The sequence below is a fragment of the Wyeomyia smithii genome, chromosome 3 (assembly GCF_029784165.1).
Source record: "Wyeomyia smithii strain HCP4-BCI-WySm-NY-G18 chromosome 3, ASM2978416v1, whole genome shotgun sequence".
In the NCBI taxonomy this organism is placed as follows: Eukaryota; Metazoa; Arthropoda; class Insecta; order Diptera; family Culicidae; genus Wyeomyia; species Wyeomyia smithii.
Window position 1 is genome coordinate 31985140 of NC_073696.1, and position 23516 is coordinate 32008655.

Consider the following 23516-nt stretch of genomic DNA (forward strand, 5'->3'; position numbering starts at 1 on the left):
AAATGTTGGATGTCGACAAATTCATTCATCGGTGTTCTCGAAGTCCAATTGAGTTGAAATTCTGCATGGGGACTTTGTTCGAAAAGACGAAACTTTTAAGCCCTACTTCTGAACGAAATTCGAAGGTCGATTTTTTCTCATGCAGGCCACCCTAGTGTAGCTCCTATAGATATCCGTTACAATGAAACATCCTAGTGGCCAGCTCTGGGAGACACACAGAGATTTTTCCAATGTAATCATCGTGATCGTTTCACGCACTTTAAGTGTTTGAAGTTCTTCTTGTTACATGATGAAAGAAAGGAATTGTTTGTTAAAATATTCCATCAGAAAAAAACCGATCATAAATTTCAAATATTTATCAAAAAATATATTGTTCTTGAACAATGTTAAATAAATTCTTTGAGCAGTTGAAAATTCAAAAAAAAAAATTTTTTCTAATTAGTTTACAAAGTATTTAGCCTAAATTGAACAATAGAGTATTTTAGAATGATGAGTAACTTTGTAAGCGGGGAAGGGTTAAGTTTGCGAAGAAAAACTTCCGTAAGTCCCATGCAATCCCTTCAGTGACAGATATATTCCGATGCGACAGGGTCTGTCTAGTACGTGTATTTACCCAAAGGGGACCGAGTCATGAAGTAATAATTTAATATGTCCGCCGTTTACATTATTTTAAGTAGAAATAAACATCTCCGCAAAACAAGCAGCGAAGAGCCCACTCATGATTTATGGTTACACTGCGCGCAAATCCGATTCCATTATATTATATATTTTCCTTCGCAGTGAAGAACTCGTCCTCGTTTTTCGTGTCACCATAGGGACAAACATGCCAAACCAACGTCATTATTAACGTTGAAACTCTTTCTGATTAACGGTTCACTTGATACTCGACGAGTGGGTGTGGGTCCTCCTCCGAGCAGGTCACAGATTGGCATCTGTTCACGATCACGACACCACACTGTAAAAAGTAGCTACGATGATGATGGTTGGCCAGCGATGACGGCACGGGAACTTGTTTTCTTTAACTTGTTTCGAACGCGAACACGTAAATCGTGGCTCTGCTCTCTACATTTCGCATGTTATTTACCTTGTATCAAAAGAAAGGTAGACGGATAGACAACGGTGGTAGTTTTGAGAGAAAGGAAAAAAAAACTGTGTCATTCCGAGACGCCTAAATATTGCTGTCTGTGCTGCAAAGTGCGCCCTCTGCCAGGCTGGAACAGAAACGAGACCAATCGGTTACGCCCGTGCATGAGCCCCGAAGTGGAGCTAGTCGAGACGTAAGATCCGAAAGACGACCAAACCTAGATGACCGAAAAGGTAACGCGGGATTACGCAAGCTATCGATTCAGGGTCTTTTTTGAGTTCTCTTCCTCTTCGCCCTTTTTTGCTCAGATATCATGAAAGCAACCTTGCCTTTCTTAGCGGGATAAACTTTCAATTTGGGGCTTGTGTGGGAAAGCAAATATCTATATGTTTGTCTCTCAAACACGGTTTTACCGAATTGAGGGTTATTAAATGCAATTTTGGAAAACTTTTTAGTAGAGTTATCTACTATTGAGTAAATATTGGATTAAGTGTTCTATTTGAATCGGCAATTAATTATCACAAATCGCGGAACATCTTCTTCAAGTGTGTTTAGCATTACTTGAAGTCTGGAAATGAGGTAAATTTTATTTTATTTTATTTCAACGATATCACCTAACCTCTACGCAAAGCTTACGCAACCCTAACTGTGCGTGATTGTTACATTTCCTCCGATGAGTGAATGCAATTCGGCGGCGCCCGATCCGGAAGGCGCCTATCCACCGACCGACGAATCTGGTCGTTTTTGGATGGGGCCGCCACCGCTCTAAAGCGCGTCAGGCGGCTGCATACTGGCCAGGCCAGTCAGCTCGGAAAGTTAAAAACCTGATTGCAGCGGAAACCGCGTAACTTTTGTCCGTTTCGTGCGCACACTGCGGTAATTGTTTATGAGCTGCCTAAAAAGCTTTAATATTCTGTGGATCGTAATAATTGAACGTCGTAGAGAGGAGGAAAAAATATCCAATGCAATAGTTCGGAAAAATGAAGACATGCTAATATAATAAACCACTCAGGCGAACACGCGTTGCATCTGCACGATTGTGATTGACACAATTGGATGCTGCGCACGCAGGATTACGATTCAATGCGAAGCACTTTACTGGAGGCGATTGGAATAATTGAATGATTGCCGATTATTTAAGTGAGTTACCTCGTAACACTGCCGCGATTTTGTAGAAACGTCGTCCTGCGTAGCATCGATTTATCGATGGAATTACCTTTAGTAAACAAGATTTTTGCACGCTATGGTTATTTATTAAAAGAAGCCAAATTATTGTATTTGATTTTTTTTTCCTGGAAACCTTGCATAACCAACCGCACTATTAACGCTGCAATTGATCAACAGACTTAATTACTATTATTGAAACTAATGTGACTTCTTCGAAGAAGCGGGCACAAAAAATGGCCTTATTAGACGGCTCTGTAAGCACCACTTAATTAATGCTCGTGGTGTACTGCCGAGCATCTGCCAAGGTTAATGATCATACTTTAAGCAGCGCGCAAGTAAACCAATTGTCTTCATCCGGTAATTTTTAAGCATCAGGACCATTCTATCGGCAGCCGCTGACGCCATAGGCCGTGTTACGCTGGACGTACGTAATAAATTGAAATCCCGACTATGTCTAGCGGCGCTGATTAATCATCATTGTCGAGAAATTCTCCGCACTCACTCATTTGGCCCCCTTTTGCCTCTGGTATGTGCGGCACCCAGCGCGGAAAGGATGCCCCGCTGATAGCGGTACTGTTGAAGTGCGGTTACAATCGTGCGTGAGCAAAAACAGAAAAATGCACGTTACGCGAACTTCTCGGGCACTTAAGAAGCAAGCAGTTCATCAAGGCACATATTAATACTCCCCAGCTTGAGAGCACGCGAAAAAGCGAACAATTAAAGGCTCATAAGTGGTGGAAAGTAAACATAAGGCACATTAAAAAAAAAAGCAGACCGATTACTTTGGCTAATTTAGCAGAACGATAACGTCGACTGATCCGGGCGGGCGGACGAGCGGCGGCGGCGGCATTCGCGAATGATGGAACTCTGACGATGACGATGACGAGGGGTTCGTTGGCCCCGTCGACCGCGCTCTAACTTGCATCCATGCTGCGTCATTAACAATTCCTTACTAAGCCGCGGCTCAGCTACTGTGGCACTGGCACTGCACTCTGTAGTACTGTGTTGTTCCTTTGGAACCATGCAGGCGTGTCGCTCCATAAAAGGAAAACTGATGAATGGGTAGCCATAAAGTCTAGCACTAGCCTTCTGCTGCAGCACGGTACAATGAGAAATTGGTAGTTCCCGGAATCTGGACATCCGATGATGCGAACAAAAGCAACGGAAAGCAAACTGTGCCATTAATCAACGAAAGTGCAATAAATTTTCTAACGGTCGGAATCAACACTAGCTGAACGACGCTGTTAAAGTGAAACAACCACACATATTTTCCAACTGTTTTCGTCCTGCAGCAAATCTTAGGCAGGAATTTAAAGCAATGTTGCAATGTTACTTCGAAACTTTGCCTGGCATTCAAAAGGCAGCCTGCCTCGGTCTGCGATGAGAAATTTCACTTTCATCTCGAATCACTCTCCCTGTTTTCCAGACAATCGCAAGTCGCAACGGATCAAAAGTAGAAGTTTCATCACCAATTGCTGTCTTCCGTCCATCAGCAAGCTAACGGCAGAACCAGACAGCTCAGACTCTAAGCACAGCAAGGACCCTCAGCTTGCGTGCAATGATTTAAGCAAAGCTCCGAGCCGAATGAGTGTCCGTTATTATGCTGCAGTTATGAGCTGGATGCATACTCAACGTTCGACTGCTGGGGATGGCAAGAGGATGGTACGAAACATCACTAGAGGAGGCCAGAGGGTTGCTGATGAGTGTGCAGCATAGCACCATTGAAGAGACGAAATTTATCCGCAAGGCATCGACGGTAGATGTAATGTTTCGTCATCTGTGATACTCTGAGGCCACATATAAAATTTTATGGAACAACCAAAAAAGAATCAATAAACAAAAAAAAATATTTTTGTGAACTCGATGAATGAATGTTATTTAAAAAACGATTCTGGAAAGCATCCATTGTTTTTTAAATTTTGTTGTAAAAAGTAGTTAAAACAAATTAGTTCCTGTCAAGATACAGTCATTTTTATTCTATTCTTGGTGTTCTGGAGCCCCCATGAGCAGAAAGGGTTAATTTAAGTCAAGTAAAAACTGAAGGACGCACCCAATTCATCACTTTCGAAACGCACGTATCTTATCGACAAAAAAAACATGCTCATCACTACGCTAACTAACACAGAGAATCCAGAGTGATAATTCTCAGGATAGCTATAACTAGATGATGCAATCGAGAAAGAATCGTTTCTGCAATGCGTACAGAATCGGTTCGAAACACATATGGAAAACCTTCTCACTGATTCGTCAAGAATCCAAATGTAGGAATTTTCTGTAAACGAGCCGATTTGTATTGGAAATAGGATATATGCTTTATGAAAAATGTTAATTATTGTGGTTCTACACGTTGCGTTTTTGAAATTTTATCGTAAAACTCGGATGTAACAGAGTTTATATAACACAAGTTTATTGCAATATGTTCTACAATATAAGAAACTCAAGGTTAGGTTTTGACTCAGTTGCGGTCCCCTTAGATATTTTTTACGCGCTGACTTATCTGTGGAGAGCAGTGCCAACAACTTTTGCCTGCAGAACAACAGTAAATAGGTACTATTTGGCAAAAGCTAACCCGGGTCTGAGTTTCTAATAAGACAGTGGATCTGATTGAGTAAATAAAGATTTCAACTTATTCATCTCTTTCTTAAAGTGTTATACTTTTTGATTGATTCCTGTAACTTGAGAATTCATTTCTGAAAGTATAAAAAACCTATATCTGGAAGTAATGTTAAAAAGGATTCAGAAAGACAAAAACATAAACATATACAGGGTCTTGGGGAGCTCACATAAAATTCTTTAAGGAGTGATAGAGCACCCTATTTGATGAAAAAATCCCTGTATATATAGAGCCAAAATTTAACTTCTGCAGAGTTATTCACTTTTTTCAGTTTTCGGTTATGTTTGCCTTTAACGAGGTCTGGCACAAGAAATATCATAGCTAGCTCAATTCTGGCAAGCTGAGAAAATTTCGTAATCAATAGTTGAGACACTATTGACGTTGAATTAGAGAGAACAAGAAGCACTTAGAAAGGAACAAATGTGAAATCAAATGTTTTTTGAGAACTAAACTGCAATTTTCTCTATGAAATGTGTGATAAACATGAGTTTCGTTATTAACTAAATTAAACATTGAAGTCTACTCTGCAAGTTATTTTTTTTTTTGACACTAAACATCTAACTATTTTAGTTAAGCTGCTATTTCACTTTAAAAGCAATAAGCTGCGCTTTCCTTTAGTCTACACTAAGATTTACAATTTTCTACTCCAAAGGATTTAAGTGAGCTCCTTAACACCCTCTATATCAGCGAAAGGGACTCAACACTGCGACTGTACATGGCCCTTGTGTTCATCTAGCATCAAGCCGATGTTGCTTCAACATCTTAGAATGCGAACGTAACTTCTTTGAAAATGCGAACCAAATTTCAACAAATAAATTTAAACAATCAACAGTAACGAAGACAGACCATTCGACACTATATATATATATATATATATATATATATATATATATATATATATATATATATATATATATATATATATATATATATATATATATATATATATATATATATATATATATATATATATATATATATATATATATATATATCCGGACGACCACATGAGTTTCGCAAGGATTTCCCAGGATTCATTTGGACAGTGGAATCGTGGCCGTCCTCGATACGGAACCCTAAAAAAGGAAACTGCCCTGTCTATGGGACAAGGATTCTTGAATGAGAATCGTGTTATGAGAATTCGTCGGATTCGAAAGCTTTTACTTTAAAAGATTCTCAGAATTGGAAACGCCCGGACGTTAGTTTCGTATAGATTCTCTAGGGCTTTTGGAACATTGGAAACGTGAGTGTCCTCGATAAGGAATCCTAGAAAATGAATCCCTAGTCTATAGGACTAAGACTCTTGAATGAGAATCGTGTTATGAAAAATTTTCGGGTACGAATCCTTTCAATTCTGCCAATTTTGGCAGAAGCTAGGAACTCGTAATTCTGGAATCCAAAATGATGTTCGAGGTCGTTTTCCGTTCTCTGGGTGTCTGTGGAAGTAAATTTGTGAACATACATGTAAAAAAAAACTTTGAACCAATAATTGTTATATTATGTTTAAATACTTATAAAAATCTTCAATTCCGCAACATTTCTCTGGAAAACCGGATTTTCGGGAGAAAGAGAATTCTAATCCCAGTCACATAGACTGGGCAGAACGAATCGAGGATGCCCACGATTCCAATGTCCACAGGAATCCTAGGGAATCTATGAGAATCTTATGTGTTCGTCCGGGTCGTTTCTCGAACTATTTTCATTAGAAAAATTTCTCATTTTTTTCAAGCCCGCATTACTTACTTGTCAACTAGCTAGATACTTTTGTGAAAAGTTGAACTATAATAAAACATCCTGCTTTCGCGAGGAACAAGTCATTATTAGTTGTACTTTTTCAACACAGGTTTTGCCCTGGAGCTCAAGCTGGAAGAAAATAAAAAAGTTATAGCTTTTTAACCATTCCTGTGAATTTTGGTGCCCCTAACAAAGATATTCTTTAGAGACTTACATTAGTTTTCCTGTAAGCCAACTTAGAAGCGACGAACTCGGTGAGCAATTACTCTGCGGCCTTTAACGCACTTCTAACCAAACAAGGGGCACCAAGATCCAACTCAGGGCAACCAGTGTTTCTACTATACTAGTTGAACGGCATTGCTCGGGATTAAAAGGGTCAAAATTAAGAATCGATTTCGCATCTTATTCAATTATCATTTCACTTCCGAAAAATTCATTACTTACTTAACCAGTACACATAAGTCGGTCCCCATATAGAGGACCGGCCGAAATTACCAAATCGCGAATTTCGCTCAGCTTCTGTAACTTTGCGACGGCGGAGAAAACTTACGCTGGACTGAAAACCGGAACCGGAAGAATTGGACTGCGAATAAATGCGTCGAAAACGAAATACATGCGAGCGAGAGGCTCTAAGAAGAACAACATAAGCCTTTCAACTCAATCTCTGTAGACGGTGATGAGCTTGAGGTGGTTGACGAGTTCGTGTATTGCCTCCAATACATCACTGGTAACCGCCGACAATAACACCAGCAAAGAGATCCAGAGACACATCCAGGCTGGAAATCGTGCCTACTTTTCACTTCGAATCGAGTGCGACGACGCACGAAGTTGACGCTGCACAAAACCCTAGTACGGAATCGAGACAACAACGCTTCTCACGGAGGATCTTAACGTCATTGGAGTTTTCGAACGGAAGGTGTTGCGGACTATCTACGGTGGAGTACAGACGGACGACGGAGAATGGCGACGGTGCATGAACCATGAACCGGTGCACGCGCTATTTGGAGAGAACCCCATTGCACACCTGGCGAAAGTAAATAGATTGCGGTAGGCCGGTCACGTCGTAAGGATGCCGGACGACAACCCTGCGAAATCACTTCTCTGCCAAGCAACCCTGCCGGTACCAGAAATAGAGGGGCTCTGCGTGCACGATGGCTCGACCAGATCGAAAAAGCCCTGCGGGTTATAAGACGCCTGGGGAACTGTTGAAATACAGCCCAAAACCGAGCAACATGGCGTCAACTTCTTGATACAGCACGAGTAAGCGAATTTTGTATTCAGTAAGTTCTGATTTTGTAGTTTTTTGTCTATATTTTGACACCTGAAACGGTATCATATTGAAAAACACCTTCAGTTGGTATGGCATGTCTGCATAAAATCAAGAGCTTATCATATAAGCTTCCTGAAACAGGAAAAGTATTTAATTTTAACCTTACAGAGTCTGCCACAGGTCACATAGAAAATATGCGGAATTTTCTGAATTTTGACCTTCAACATCAAATTTAAGCACGAGTAAGAACAGTTCATGAAAGTGTGTCTGAAAACGTTATTAGTACCCTTCAAGAATCAATGTTTAAAGTTTGCGGATAATTTGCGTTTTTTAGTGGGTGATGATAGAAAGTTTTTCATTTTTCCTGTGAGTTTTAAATTTTTGGGTTATTTATCAGCGAAATTTTTCGTATATCATACCAATTTGATCCAAAACACAAGCAGAAAACATAAAAATAGTATAATTATTCCTTTGTAAACACTGAGGAGTTTTTTTTTAAGATAAAATTTGCCTCAATTCACGTGGTTTATGGACAGCCCATTGTCACTACAACGCTTTCCTCATAAGACAAAATCATCTACAGTCGAAAACTTCAATTTGACACCAAAAAATTAACCTTAATTTTCTGACCATTGCACAGTGGTCCAATAAGGCAAAAAGTGGAACTTAATTCCATAGCGCCTTTTACCTTCAACCTAGCTTAAAAGTGTCTTCGGAACAATTGTTTGTATGAATGACCCGCATAATCGCAAATTGTCAAAAAGTATGAAAAGTTTACTATACTAAAAAGAAAAAAAATAACTTTTTTGTGTTAAGAGATAGAAGAATAGTTTGTTCAGCAAAGTTGTAGAAGATTAAAAAATGTGAAACTTTGATTGACAAATGAAAATCCTATCTTCTTTCGGTACAAAGTTATAAAGTATATTACATGGACCTTACTTAAAAGTTAGTTTTTTGTACTTAACTTTTGTTAGTTGCATTTTACACGAAAGTATTGTTCGAAGGAATCGTTAGGGCACATAAAACACACATTTTTGCCAAAGGTCATATATCTCCAGGACTTTTCCTTACAAAGTTATATCATATTTTAGCTTATTTTTTCGATAACTTCAAGAACGTATAAGGTAAAAAGGGGCAAGTGGAGTCATGATGTCAATACTTTTCTTTGAAGTAAAGCTGAAGTACTATAAACTCCTTTAGGTTCCATTTGTCCCAATCCACCCATATTAGAGTACGGCGAGCATATGTTACAGTAGGTTTTCATATATCCAAAATACTAACTTTTTTGTGTTAAGAGATAGATGAATGGTTGATTAGGCAAAGTTTTGGAACGTGCAAAAATATGAATCTTTGCTGAATAAACAAAATTCCTATCTTCATTAGGCACAGAGTTACAGAGTATTTTCGGTAAAAGTTACTTAAAAGTTAATTTTTGCTCTTAACTTTTGTTAGCTACTTTTACAAGAAAACTTTGTTCTAAAGAAGCATTTGGGCATACAAAACACACGTTTTTGTTGAAGACCACACATCTCTAGGAATTTTCCTTACAAAGTTATAGCACATTTCAGCATATTTTTTCGATAACTTTAACAACATATAGAATTAAGATTAGGTGGATTGGGACAGATGGAACTTATAACAGTTTCGAGCACTCGAACTAAAATTCCAGGAAAAGTATTAACATCATGATTCTACTTGCCCCTTTTTACTTTATACGTTCTTAAATTTATCGAAAAAATAAGCTAAAACATGCTATAACTTTGTAAGGAAAAGTCCTGGAGATGTGTGGTCTTCAACAAAAACGTGTGTTTTGTATGCCCAAACGCTTCTTTAGAACAACGTTTTTTTTTGTAAAATGTAGCTAACAAAAGTTAAGTGCAAAAAATTAATTTTTAAGTAACTTTTATAGAAAACTCACTGTAACTCTGTACCCAATGAAGATGGGAGTTTTGTTTGTTCAGCAATGATTCATATTTTTGCACGTTCTAAAACTTTGCCGAATTAACCATTCCTCTATCTCTTAACACAAAAAAAAAATAGTATTTTGGATATATGAAAACCTACTGTAACATATGCTCGCCGTACTCTAATATAGGTGGATTGGGACAAATGAAACCTAATGGAGTTTATAGTACTTCTGCCGAACTTCAAGGAAAAGTATTCACATCATGACTCATGATCATGACTTCATGATTCCACTTGCCCCTTTTCAACCTATACGTTCTTGAAGTTATCGAAAAAATAAGCTAAAATATGATATAACTTTGTAAGGAAAAGTCCTGGAGATATATGACCTTTGGCAAAAATGTGTGTTATATGAGCCCTAACAATTCCTCCGAACAATTCTTTCGTGTAAAATGCAATTAATAAAAGTTAAGTACAAAAAACTAACTTTTAAGTAAGTTCTATGTAATATATTTTATAACTTTGTACCGAAAGAAGATAGGATTTTCATTTGTTCAACAAAGTTTCATATTTTTGAATCTTCTACAACTTTGCTGAACAAACTATTCTTCTATCTCTTAACACAAAAAACTTATTTTTTTTATTTTTAGTATAGTAAACTTTTCATACTTTTTGACAATTTGCGATTATGCGGGTCATTCATACCAACAATTGTTCCGAAGACACTTTTAAGCTAGGCGCTATGGAATTGAGTTCCACTTTTTGCCTTATTGGACCACTGTGCATTGTGCATTAGAAGCTTTCCAGAAACTGGAAGTCACCATCTTTGATTCTTAAATTACATCAGCGGCCTCATCACCTTGGTTTTGTATATACCCATAGTGTATGGTAGTTAAATAGTTGGCCATTCAAGGATATTTTACGGACTCCTAGTGTGGATTTCAGCACATTAGAAATTTTTACATTAGAATTTTGTTTTTATCATTTTAGTTTGTTTTACAGAAACCGAAAGTTACCATCTAGAATCTAAATATGGTCTGAGGATAATCTCCAGCCTCTGGCCATTATCGTGGTTCCGAAAATACTGATATGGGATGCTACGGATATGGGACGATTTTGGCGTGCTTTGTAGAGCCCAGAAGTCACCATCTTGAATTTCAACATGGTCTCTGGGGTCGGATTCATGAATCTGGACACCAACCTGATTTTAAAATAACCTTTTAGGACTGTGTTTGTCCGTTTTAAGCTGTTTTCCAGAAACCGATAGTCGCCATATTGTAATTCAAAATAGTGTCTGGGATTAGGATCAAGCATCTGGGCATCATCTAAATGCCGAAAAAACTCATATTTGTGGGTATTTGACCATTTTAGACTGTTTTTCCGAAACCGAAAGTGAATATCGAGACATCCGTAGTTGATTCCAGGCTTCTAAGCATTATCACGATGCCGTATTAGATGAAATTCGGACAATTTAGGATGTTTTATATAGACACCGGAAGTCGCCATCTTGGAATTTAAAATAGTGTCTTGTTAAATATATGTGCACATTCTTCCGATTCTGGAAATACCCATATCGTGTGGTGTTTTGCCATTCTACAGCCAAACACATGTAAAAAACAAATAGAAAAGAGCAATAAGATCAATTGCGTTACGGAATTCCATTTTTATATAGAAGAAGAGGAAGAGGATGTGGATCTGAAAATTATGTTATTAAAGCAAATAGTGCCTCGAAATATCGATTTCAAAAGTTACTTTCCACATTCAATAACCTTTAATCAAACATTATAGATTTTATAGAAGCAATAATTAAAAAAGCTCATAGTCTCTTACCGCAACCTCTTTGTTTGCCATAACCTAACAAAAGCGCCAAAAATACCCGTAAGGTTGAGTACAATTTTTTAAAAATCCAAAATTATATGCGTCAAAGGGCGTTGACTACCGTAATGCGATCAGAAAGTCACTGCAGCCAACGAAAAGTTTCATGCGTAGACGCTCAAGACAGCAATTAACTTTCCGTTATCTTTTGGTTGCAATCGAAATGAGTCGAACCCCGCTGCCGAACTGCCGCCTCGTGCACATGATCGAGTTGATTATAGAGTGGAAACACAGAGATATTTCCAGCAAGATAAGCATACTGAACTCTTGGGTCTGTTTTTGTTCCACTTTTCACAGTTCAGGTCACACTTTATAGCTAGCTTAGCTTAGAGTTGTATAACAGTCCGCTATCTGAATGCAGTGAGCCAAAGTACAAAGTATCATTACTTCAAACATTCGCGGACCATATGGTAACCGGGTGCATTTGCATGCATCGGCTGGATGGATGTTCTAGCTTGTTTTTATCGGAACAATATTAAACAATAAACATAAGCGCAAAAAAAACCTCTGCCTTGTCTCCCCGTCATGCAGCAACAGATGGTTTCGGATTTCACGACATGGGAAATTGAACTGTTCGTGTCGTTGTCAACGTCTTCCTCGGCCCAGTAAGTCGGCAGTAGCACGTTTTAACTCGACTTGGAACACGCATTCGTTATTCGACTGTGACCAAAACAAAAAAACCTGAAATCTTTCTGCTATCCAGCAGCAGCACCTACCGCGTGATATACTGGTGACGTTCAGATCGCTGCAGTCATTCTATTTTACAAAACGCATAAAGCAAACCACATGATCAGCGGATTATTTAGTAATTAATAACTATTCGCAGAAATAGCGTAGATCATCGATCGTAATTGATTGCAATATTGATATCGTTCGTCCGCTGCGGTGATTTACGGGTCTGTGGTTTTAACAACTCGCTGTATGATAGCTCTATCGGATCACATGATCTCTACGTGCGAGGCTCTAGATGGTGTTATTTACATACCAACATGAAGCCAGCAACGGTGTGGTAGCCAAAACTCTGAAGCCGTCGTTGCTGAACGAGGTTTCGTCTCGTGATCTTAACGTGGCGGAGTGTCGCTCGTCAGCCAAATCAGAACGACGTGATCGCGACTGCTTCAAAAAGGTGCACACGAAACGACGATGCACCAGCTGTGCGCCACGCTGGTGTGGCTTTTAGCTTAGCGGAACTTTCCGGTGGTGCGAAACAACAGCGCGGCTTCCCTCGAGATTGGTGGTTGAGAAAATATTGTGAAATTCGAGACATTTCGCTGCGATCGGTTCTACTGGTGCCGCATTTAATTCCATATAGGTTGCGGTTTGCAGTGAACCGCATCGACAGGAGAAACAAGTGTCGCTGCAGCCGGCTGGAGCTTGTGGCATAACCTTTGGTTCAAGTTGAGCGCAATCGTATTATTTATTTGGTACAATGATGTGCTGTTGGTTAAAATGTATTCCATGCAATCGACACGTTCGGGCTTCCGAGTGAGATAGTTACTAGAACCTAGCCGACTAATCGAAGATTAGCTCACAAGCGGTTTGCCGTTTTGTTTCTTGAGCAGTTGCGCAATATTGGTTCCGAGTCAGGTTACTTACCGACTGAGAATTATGAATTATGAAATCATTTTACAAAAAAAAATCAATCTCATGTTAAAACATTCAGTTCAAAATATTTGTAGTTTGAATGTGGTGTTTCGGGTTTTCAAAAGAGGTCGCCAGAACTATTAAGAGGAAAACAGTTTTATATCACCAATATTACTAATCATTATTTTTTATCATATTTTGCACTATCACTAGTGTGTGTTATTTTGAAAATATTCGCCGTCATCAACACTAATTGGTTTTTATTTTTCTCATTCCAGGTAAACGAAAACAGATAGATGATCTCATTATTAAATGGTAATGTATATATCTCAAAAACATTGAAAGGATTTTGATTTAATATGCTGTTATAAAGTTATAAAATAGATGGTCTTGCTTCTCGGGTGTACAAAATCCACTACCACTAATAACATAATTTGGCACAGTAGGACACTCTGCACCATTTTTTGCATTCAAAAGTCATTTCACCGAACCGCCAAGTATGACATAATCCACCAGAAATACAACTCCCGCAACCAATCATGCCATTTTCACGGCCCACTGAACTTGACACCTGCGTGTCCTCCTGCTGCGAAACATTTTTCTATCTCCCTAATGAACGATTATTCCATTCGCGTGTCATTCAATCAACAATACACACCTTCGCCGAACGGATCATACCAAAGACCGAAACTCGCTTCGAAGACGGTGGGGTGACCTCATGACGATGATGGTCCTGCCGTCTATAGGCTTAACCGCTGGTCGAACACATTCGCTTGTGGATCACTAATTGGAACTAGCTTCAATCGCTAACCATTTGTCACTCCACACCTACTCCACCGCCCCGGTCGAGCGCCAGCTGCCATCTAACGAACTTCACCTATCCTTGGTAGCTATATCATATGCAGCGGGTGGTGGAGGCGTCAACATGCCGTCGTGCAAATCCCAAAGCACATCGGTGGCCATACTGCCCATCTAAACCGCCCAATCGCTTATGGTTGCTGTCGTGGCAGGCTCGCGTGCTGGAACTCCATCAATAAACAGCTTCGACGAAAACCAACCTAGCAAGTAAGCAAGCGAAAAAAATCAAAACAAATACCCATACATATGGGAAGACCTCTCCCATCGGGGGCCTCCACGACACCACCGTTGCGTGGACTGATTGATGGACAAATTAAGTTCAATAAATTCAGCCAACCGCGGCTGATTGCTCGGCAACCTGTTCGCAACTGCAGCTCGGATGCGCGGTTAAAATAATATTTGCATCGCAATCTTCGGATCTGGTCTTCGTTCGTGACTTCGTACAGAAAAAAAAACGGATCCTTCGGGGTGTGGATAAACGGTGCCCACACGGAGTTGCCGGTGCGTTGTTGGTGGCAGCCTGGCCACCGCCGAGATTCGGTTCCCGGAGAAACGGTTTTCTGCGAACCCGTTCGAGCAGATTATGTTATTAATGGGAATTTAACCGAGCGTGAAGATAAAGTTATATTTGCGAATCATGACGCTAATGAAGTGTGTTTACTTAGCAGCACCATGGGCAAACCGAACTGCGTTATGCTCGTACTTGAGTGTGTAGTGATTGTTGGGAATTTTCGTAATCAAGCCAGAAGAAGACATTGCAAATCGGTGGAGAAGTTTTTTTTTCCTTTGATTATTCATCTCGGATGATTTCACAGTTAACAAGACTGTCGTATTGTTTTTGTTCATTTTATTTTGTTTCCAGGCAAATAATGAAAAGATTGTTTCAATATTTTTCTTCATGATCGTCATATTTCAAGGTCAATGACATATTCTACCTTATTTTGCCTGGATGGTTTAATGTTTCCTTATTTCAGCATCATCTTTCTTGCCATTCAGGCTTAACTATCTTGTTTTTTTTTCAAACGCTCTTCGAGGTTCGAGATGATATTCGTCGAAAAAAAAACTAAGTAAACTACACTTAAGAAAGAGATTCTAAACCCGTTTATGAAACTGGTGGACAAAAATAGTAAAAACTATGCACCAAAACGAATATTTCCGAGGGGAATATTAGACAAAAATGTAAATGACAGAAAGCCAAATTGAAGACGATTGGTTTCCTCGGTCAAGTCGAGCAGACAAAAAAAAGAAGACAGAAATGGGTTCATGTACATTTTCTTTATTCTCCCCGAAAAGTGACCTGAACCTCAAATTTAGCTTAATCGGACATGTTTTAGGAGTGCCTCAAAGTTACAATCTTTTAACCCTCGAAAATCTATCATGTGGGGAGTACAGGAATTGGGACAATCGATTTTTTTCTGATGCCAAACGATTTAAAACTGCATTAGACCTAATGTGAGAGTTGACATTTAAAATGACTCACAACTCGCTAATTTTTTACTAGGTTGGTCCCAAAAACAATATAAATGAAATTATATATTTTCAAAATTTCACTCTGTTTTGCCTTTCTCCTAGAAAGGTATAGCAATCACTTGCAAAACCGATGATATAAAAGTGCTCCAAAGTGCCGAATGGCATATATAACTCGACTCAGCTCGACGAGCTGAGCATTTTTTGTATGTGTGTGTATGTGCAGATTTTTATTCTCACTCACTTTTCTCAGAGATGGCTGGACCGATTTTTATTAAATTAATTCAGAGGCGTCTCGTCGACCTGTTCAACCTGTTCATAGGACAGGTAGACAATCTCAGAAAAAAGTGATTTTTTCATATTTGTAGAGTGGATGAAAAATGATCGAAGGTAATTTATTTGTAATTTCAATGTCATCCCGAACATCCTTATTTTATTTTCTACGTAGTGGAAATTTATGCACCGTGAAGAATGTAACCTGATGGGCTACACTCCAGACTACGCCATACAACTCACACGCAACGCAACCCACACGCAACGCAACCCACACGCAATAATGACGACCGTTTGTTCAGACCTTTCACCTGAACTAACCGTCGTTCAACACTTCTCTGCACCTTCAAGTGCGGCAGGGTAGACGCAAACATTTATGCTCACCACTACTAATGCGACGGCTCGCGTAAAAATGACATTTTTGGTTCAAACTTTCTGCTGAACAAAACCGATGTCAGCGAGAGAAAACATTCATTACACACCACCTCTCTTCAGTGTCTGGTAATCTGTTTCGTTATGCCTTTCCGTTTCTTCTCTCGACGTCATTGAAATTTGAGAGAGACCACGTGGCCGCGAGAGTTCGCAGATCCATCTTCAGAGCTTTCGTAGTGCAAATGAAAAACGAGCAAATTCATTCATTATTTCTGTCAATGTGGTGGAATTCTTCCGTCGATGTATAGTTTCATTCAAACCTCTACACCCATTTTGTTCATTCGAAAACTTGCACCTCGCATAGTCCGCATAGTATACGTTTGTCTTCTTACGCGCTGCTTTCTTTTTACGTTAAAATTTTAAAATCGTCAAAGGAAACGCTTTAGCATTGAACTAAGATTTGATAAACAAAGATAGGTTTTTACTCATGCGATAGTTTAGAGGCAAAAGGTTCATAAACATAATTTTAATTATCGTTGGACAAAACCTGAATGATACTGACATTGCATATCACAACGCCATCCGTCGAGCGAACTTTTCTAGTTCTTCGACGGATCAAGAGTTATTTACGACTAAAACCGATCATTGAGAATCATGATGTGATAAATGTGGATAAAGATTTTTTCTATGAAATGATGCAGATATCATTATTCTACGAGAAAATTATCGGAAAACTCGCGGTCATAATAGACCCTAGAATTTCTTTGCCATATATATATATTTATATATATATATATATATATATATATATATATATATATATATATTAAATATATATATATATATATATATATATATATATATATATATATATATATATATATATATATATATATATATATATATATATATATATATATATATATATATATATATATATATATATATATATATATATATATATATATATATATATATATATATATATATAAATGTAGAGAGATAAAAGTTTTCGAAACTGTTATCACGATACTGTTGTTTCAGTGTTGCAAATGTTGATTGAACAGGTAGCCCACTTGGTCACGCGTCGCCTCTGAATTAATTGCAAATGAAAGGTCTCGATGTCCCATAAGGCCCTATTAAATTTCATTGTAATCGGATTTTTAGTTTATAGGTTATGTATCAAAATGTAAAAATCATGAAACATCATTATCTCGAAAACTACACAACCGATTTGAACAAAATTGATTTCAAATGAACGGGTTACCTGAAATACCCTTAACTTTTAAATTTCATAAAGATTAAACTTGTGGTTTAAAAGTTATGACAAGAAACGTGTTTTGAAGACTACTTAATTCCACTCATGTTTCTCAGAGATGGCTGAACCGATTTTCATAAAATCAGTGTCAAATGGAAGGTCTAGTTGCCCCATAAGACCCTATTGATTTGTTTTGCAATCAGACTATTGCTTTGCCTGTTATGTTTAAAAATGTGAAATCCAGCTATGCAAAGGAACATATTCCGAAGACTACTGGAACTCACTCACTTTTCTCAGAGATGGCTGGCCGGATTTCCGCAAAATTAGTGCAAATCAATAAGTCTAGCTGCCTAATAACACTCTATAGAATTTTACTGTAATCGGACTGTAACTTCGTCTGTAATGTACCGAAATGTGAAAATTACGAAACTTCATTATCTCAGAAACTACATAACCGATTTAATCAATATTATTATCAGATGAGCGGGCTAGTGAGGGGTAAACGAATGAATTATGATTAAGCACGTGGTTTCAAAGTTTGGCTGCCCTTTACGTTCCCATTTCATTTGATTATAATCGAACCTAAGCAACCGTTATGTATTAAATTGTTAATAAAACAACGAAAGTCTATTATCTCAAAGATTACATGACTTATATGAACATAACTAGTGTCATACGAACGAGTCATCTCTCGAACTTACAAATAACAAACTTCATAACAATTTGACATGTGACTCAAAAGTTATGGAAAGAAAAGAAATTCAAAGACTATTTAAAACTATACCTGCTTTGATTGATATATGTGGCCTCAACATAATTTAAATGTGGTATCGTACTATTTGAACGTTCAAATTCATTGATTCCTTGCGATGTGTTTAAAGTCTGAAAATGCAAGACGAGTCGGCCATAGGATATGATCAAAGTCAAACAACAAATCGTTTGAAATGATTGGTTTTATCGGAATGACAACATCCTCGACTTTTGGCTTCTGTACATCACCTTAATTCTGAATGTATTCATATGGTATTCGGTCATTTTCAGTAAATTTTCTGGCATCAATCTGACACCGGAAATACTCATATTGAGAATTCTTTAGTTATTTTGGTTGTTTTCCACAAACTAAAAGAGGCCGTCTTTAAATTCAAAATGGTGTCCAGGGTCAATGTTTGGTTTCTATGCATCATCTCGATTACGAAAATATCCATATTGAGTATTATTTGGTCATTTTCGACTGTTTCCAAGAAGATGCCATTTAGCGATTCAAAATGGTGCCTGAGGTCAATTGTTAGCTCATTGCATCATTCTGGTACCAGAGATACTCGTATTGGATGGTATTTGGTTATTTTAGACTGTTTTTCACAAACTGGAAGTCGCCATCTTGGATTCAAAAGAGTATTTAAAATAATTTCTGGCCTCTGAGCGTCATTCTAGTTGAAGAAACACCCATATTGGGTGTAATTCGATCATTTTCGTCTGTTTCCCAGGAACCGGAAGTTGCCAACCTAGAATCCAAAATGAGGTCTGCGGTCGATTTCAGCTGCTGTGTATCATTCTAGATCCGGAGATACTCACAGAAACCACAATTTGCCATCCTACAATTCATAATGGTGTCTGAAGTCAATTTGTGGCTCAAGTGCATCATTACGATTCCGAAAATACCCATATTGGGTGGTATTTGGTGGTTTGCCGCTGTTTTTCCGAAATCGGATGTCGCCATCTTAGAATTCAAAATGGTATCTGTGGTCCATTTTAGCTCCTGTGTATCATTCTTTATCCGGATATTATTAAATTGGGTGGAAATCGTCCATTTTTGGCTGTTTTCCAGAAACCGGAAGTTGCCATCTTACAATCCAAAATGTTGCCTGAGGTCGATTATGGAACAAATTTGTTACCACTAAAAACATTCACCTGCCAAATATGGTTTCATTTTGTTGACTAGTTAGCGAGATATGCAGAAATTTGTGCTGAAACATTTGCTTCCAGAAAAGGGAGGGGCGTCGAACCATTATGGACATATTTGTTCCCCTTTAAAACATCCACATGCCAAATTCGGTTTCATTTGCTTGGTTTGTTCTTGAGTTGTGCAGCAACTTATGTTTCATTTGTATTGGTCCCTTCCTTTCCAGAAGAGGAAGGGGCCTCAAACTATCATAGGAACCTTTATCGGGACCAAAAACCCCTACATACAAATTTTCACGTCGATCGGTTCGGTAGTTTTCGAGCCTATATGGATCAAACAGACAGACCGAACTACATTTTTATATGTATAGATTACAACATCAATATTTTAGAACTTAAAGAGTGAATATACATTTATTGGATTGAAGGGTTCATGTAAATCTATTTTTACAAATAAAATGAATGAGAAAGGCTGGGTCTGACCGCTAGGTGGATTAATTTAGGTTTTTCTTATTTCAGACGCTGGCGATTTTTCACTGTTTTAAAATTGGTTATTCCAATTCAAAGAATTTTTCAGTCTATTTAGCTCTTATTCTCGTGTGATGATCAATGATGAATTTCAGTATATTTTTGATCTTAGATAGTTCCTATTTGAATCATATTTTACCAAATGATCCATTGATAAAACAAAAAAAAACATAGAAACAAAAAATATAGAATTACTTAACGAACTAATTTCATTTTTTTTTTTCCTACGACTACCTGAAGTAAAGTAATTTCGGAGTTCTTCCGTCGAACGCGTTCGATGTGAAACACCGACTTAAAATCTCGATCACACGCTGGCCATAGCTATACCAGTTGGTCGCTGATATTCTCTGCGTATGAGGAGATACACCCTCTTGTAACTACAAACATAACTCTACAGGGTAGTGTGTGTAGTCGAAGAGGTGCATTAGAAACGGGACGCAATAGTGCGGTTCCACGCAACATAGGATAACCATTTGTGATCTGGCTGAAACTTTGCACTGATGTTTCAATGAGCTAAAGTTTTTGAATCACTTGTTTTTGTAAAGGGTTCATGTAAAAAATTTATTAATGATTTCTTTCATGTTAAGAGCCAGAACGGTTTTTTAATCGGTGTGACGTTCGGTGAAATTGTTGATAATAATTCTGTTTCTCCAAAAGCATATACACCGTAAAAACATCTAAGAATGCTATTTTAAAATTTTTTAGTGCAAAATGCGAAAGGTCATATCATAGAGAAATGAGCAAAAATAAATTTCATAAAAAATATAGATAGAGAATGGTTTGGTTGATTGAAGACATCATGGCTAAGTTATAGACAGTAGATTTGTCGAACGAATTTCTATTTCAACAACGGTTTTTTACCCGTCAACATTCGAGGTCATTGAAGGTAGACATTGTGTGCAGCTGGGGAAGCGAAAAATATGCAAACGGAAAATATGATACAGACTTGAAAAAATATACTGCATCCTGACGGGACTTGAGCCCGCAATCTCCTTGTCTCCGGCATGGTGTTTGATAAATTGAACTACTTAGACGGTGGTACTGTTCCAGAATCAATATTCGTACATTCAATATCAACATTCCACTGCCGACTATTCTATCGCTCACCCCTATCAACTACACGTAATGCTGTGCAATCTTATAGACCTGTGTGATCGAGACCGAAGCCAGTCTAAGTTGTGCCTGCAAACGCGACACAACAACGGCAGGTGCTCCGTTAAGCTAATTTATTTCGGACTATTTTCCATGTCTACAACTATTATTTACCCGAGTAATTTTGTCCTTTTAAAAAAACAAAATTGAATTAAATATTTTTAAACCCCTAATTTTTGTTTATCTTATTTATGGCTTCAATACTATTTATTTATGTGAATTATTTCTACTGAAACCAAACAATGTTTACTAAACATCGATAGTTATCTAAACTCAGGGGAAAAAGTGAAAGTTTTTCAAAAAAAAAATTTTTTTCTATTTTATGGTGTTGTGCAGTGCTTTTTTTTTGAGAGACAAAATCACTATCTACAGCACAAGTTGGCCAAAGACACTATACCGATCAAACAAACTCTTTTAGCCCTAAAAATATTTCCAACATCGTTCTGGATTAAAAGTGTTGTTTGTTTATCTATTTTGTTGGTTTTTTATCTTTGTTTTTCTCATTTATCCATCATAAGTCAATCATCAATGTTTAGCTAACATTTTGAAGTTTTCATAAAGAATTTTTTTTTCAAATAAGCCTTCTGAAATAATAACTTTTTAATAGGTATTTTTCTTTTGATTTGTTTTGTAATTTTTTTCATTGCGTGAATTTTTTTTTCGGAACGATCAAATTTTTATCTACTTTGCAGAATATGTCCCACCGGTTAAACAAACCGTTTTGGCACTGAAAATATTCACAAATAAGTCGTGATTGAGAAAAATAATGATTGCACAAAATGACATCTTTATTCTATAAAAAATAATAATATTGGCTCGTTTCTTATGGAGTTGCTCAATAGTAGTGATGTATTGGGCTTTGGTGATATACCTCCCCTCTGTGCGAAATTTCGAGATTTCCGAAACTGAACGATTTTTTCCGAAAAATTCTTCTAAAAATAACTAAAATTTATGAATTTCAAATAAATTTTTTCGTTGATTAATAATTAAAAAAATGGTTTCAAGATATTTCGATATTAATTAAGAGGAAAATGTTCAAAAAAAATCTGGAAATCAGGAAAAATATAGTAAATTTTTAATTTTTTTTTGTAGCTTTAAGCTTCGAGGCATTTTCGGATCTTAATTAGAGTTGATAACAGCAAAAATGGTTCAGAAATCAAAAATATTACTATTTATAAAAAGAGATTTAGATTCAATTTAGATAAATTTCGTTTAACTTCGAGAAACTCGAGGTTTAGCGGAATTTCGCACACCCTTAGTATTTCAACTGGAATATATTTTGAAGTAGCCACACACATGTGTACGTAGCCCCAGCAGCTGTGGTATGCTGATTTCCGTCGGGTCCACATCGTGTTATATAATATGAGCTGTGGCGGAACAGTGTGGTTCAAACCTTTTTTCCGAAATCGAATTTTTCGCATGAGCCACATCTATTCAAAAAGCTGAACTTTAATTATGAAAATTTCGAACAATCAATCTTCAAAAGTAATTAATACCATGCCTAATTTTTGAATAAGTTAAACTACATTGTGCTCAAATGAACAAACACACTTGTGCGCGGCCCCAGCTGCATTCTTATTGTCTGTTTGTCTAAACTGGTACCAAGTATAAATAAGCTGTTTGCACACCTTCAATCAAGCGGCTGAACAGAGAATAAATCGGAAACTTGGTGAACAAAGAGAACAAAAGGTAGCTAATCATTGATTCGGATTTGGTTACCTAAAAGCAAAGCCTTGGTGCTACATTCCGATTCGGAATTTGATCTTCTGTTTATTTATACAGGACAATTGCGGGGCTAGCGCTACGATCCTACTGACACTAAACAGTCTATCCCGAGCCGAGACTCGAACCAGCATCGTACCTCGAGACCATCTGGGAGATGTTAGATTTGGTTACCTGATCATGGTGAAATGACCAGAAAAGACGCGACTCTTACGTGCCGGTATTTGTGGAAAATGTTCTAGTCGCTACCGGCGCGAAAATATAAACACCTCCGAGAGAAAAAAAATAGTGATGTGAAAAATAGCAAGATTGAAACGTTATAAAGGTTTCACGGTAAAACCAAATGTGCAAACTGAACGTGACGAAACTGATTTTAAGGAGGGGTGTTCCACAAAAAACTCTATTTTGTCATATTCAACGTACAGATAAAACATCGCAGTATTTAGCCATTTGTTTTTCTTTAAAAATTTTCCACAACTTTACTGAAGGAAGCAATCCAGTATATTGAAAATTAGAAAAAATATTTATTTTATCTAACTGTTAGGTGGATTGATCGAAAAACCAAAAACGCCAAAAGTAAGGCCTTGATCTAAGAAACAATTTTGCTGAAGACATTGAGCACATAAAATCAATTTTTCATAGTCAAATCAAGAACGATCACGATTTTTCGAATTTAGACCACTGTGCATTGTGGGATTTTAAAATAAATCTTTCCACCATTTGTAAATGTCTTGAAATATAATACTTGGAATGT

At 37.5% G+C, this 23516-nt stretch overlaps 1 protein-coding gene across 3 annotated transcripts in view; it reads left to right on the plus strand.

The window, feature by feature from the left end:
• The window catches only part of LOC129727111 (GTPase-activating protein CdGAPr), a 135168-nt gene that overhangs the window by 40454 nt on the left and 71198 nt on the right, over positions 1 to 23516 (plus strand). The window lies entirely within an intron of this gene.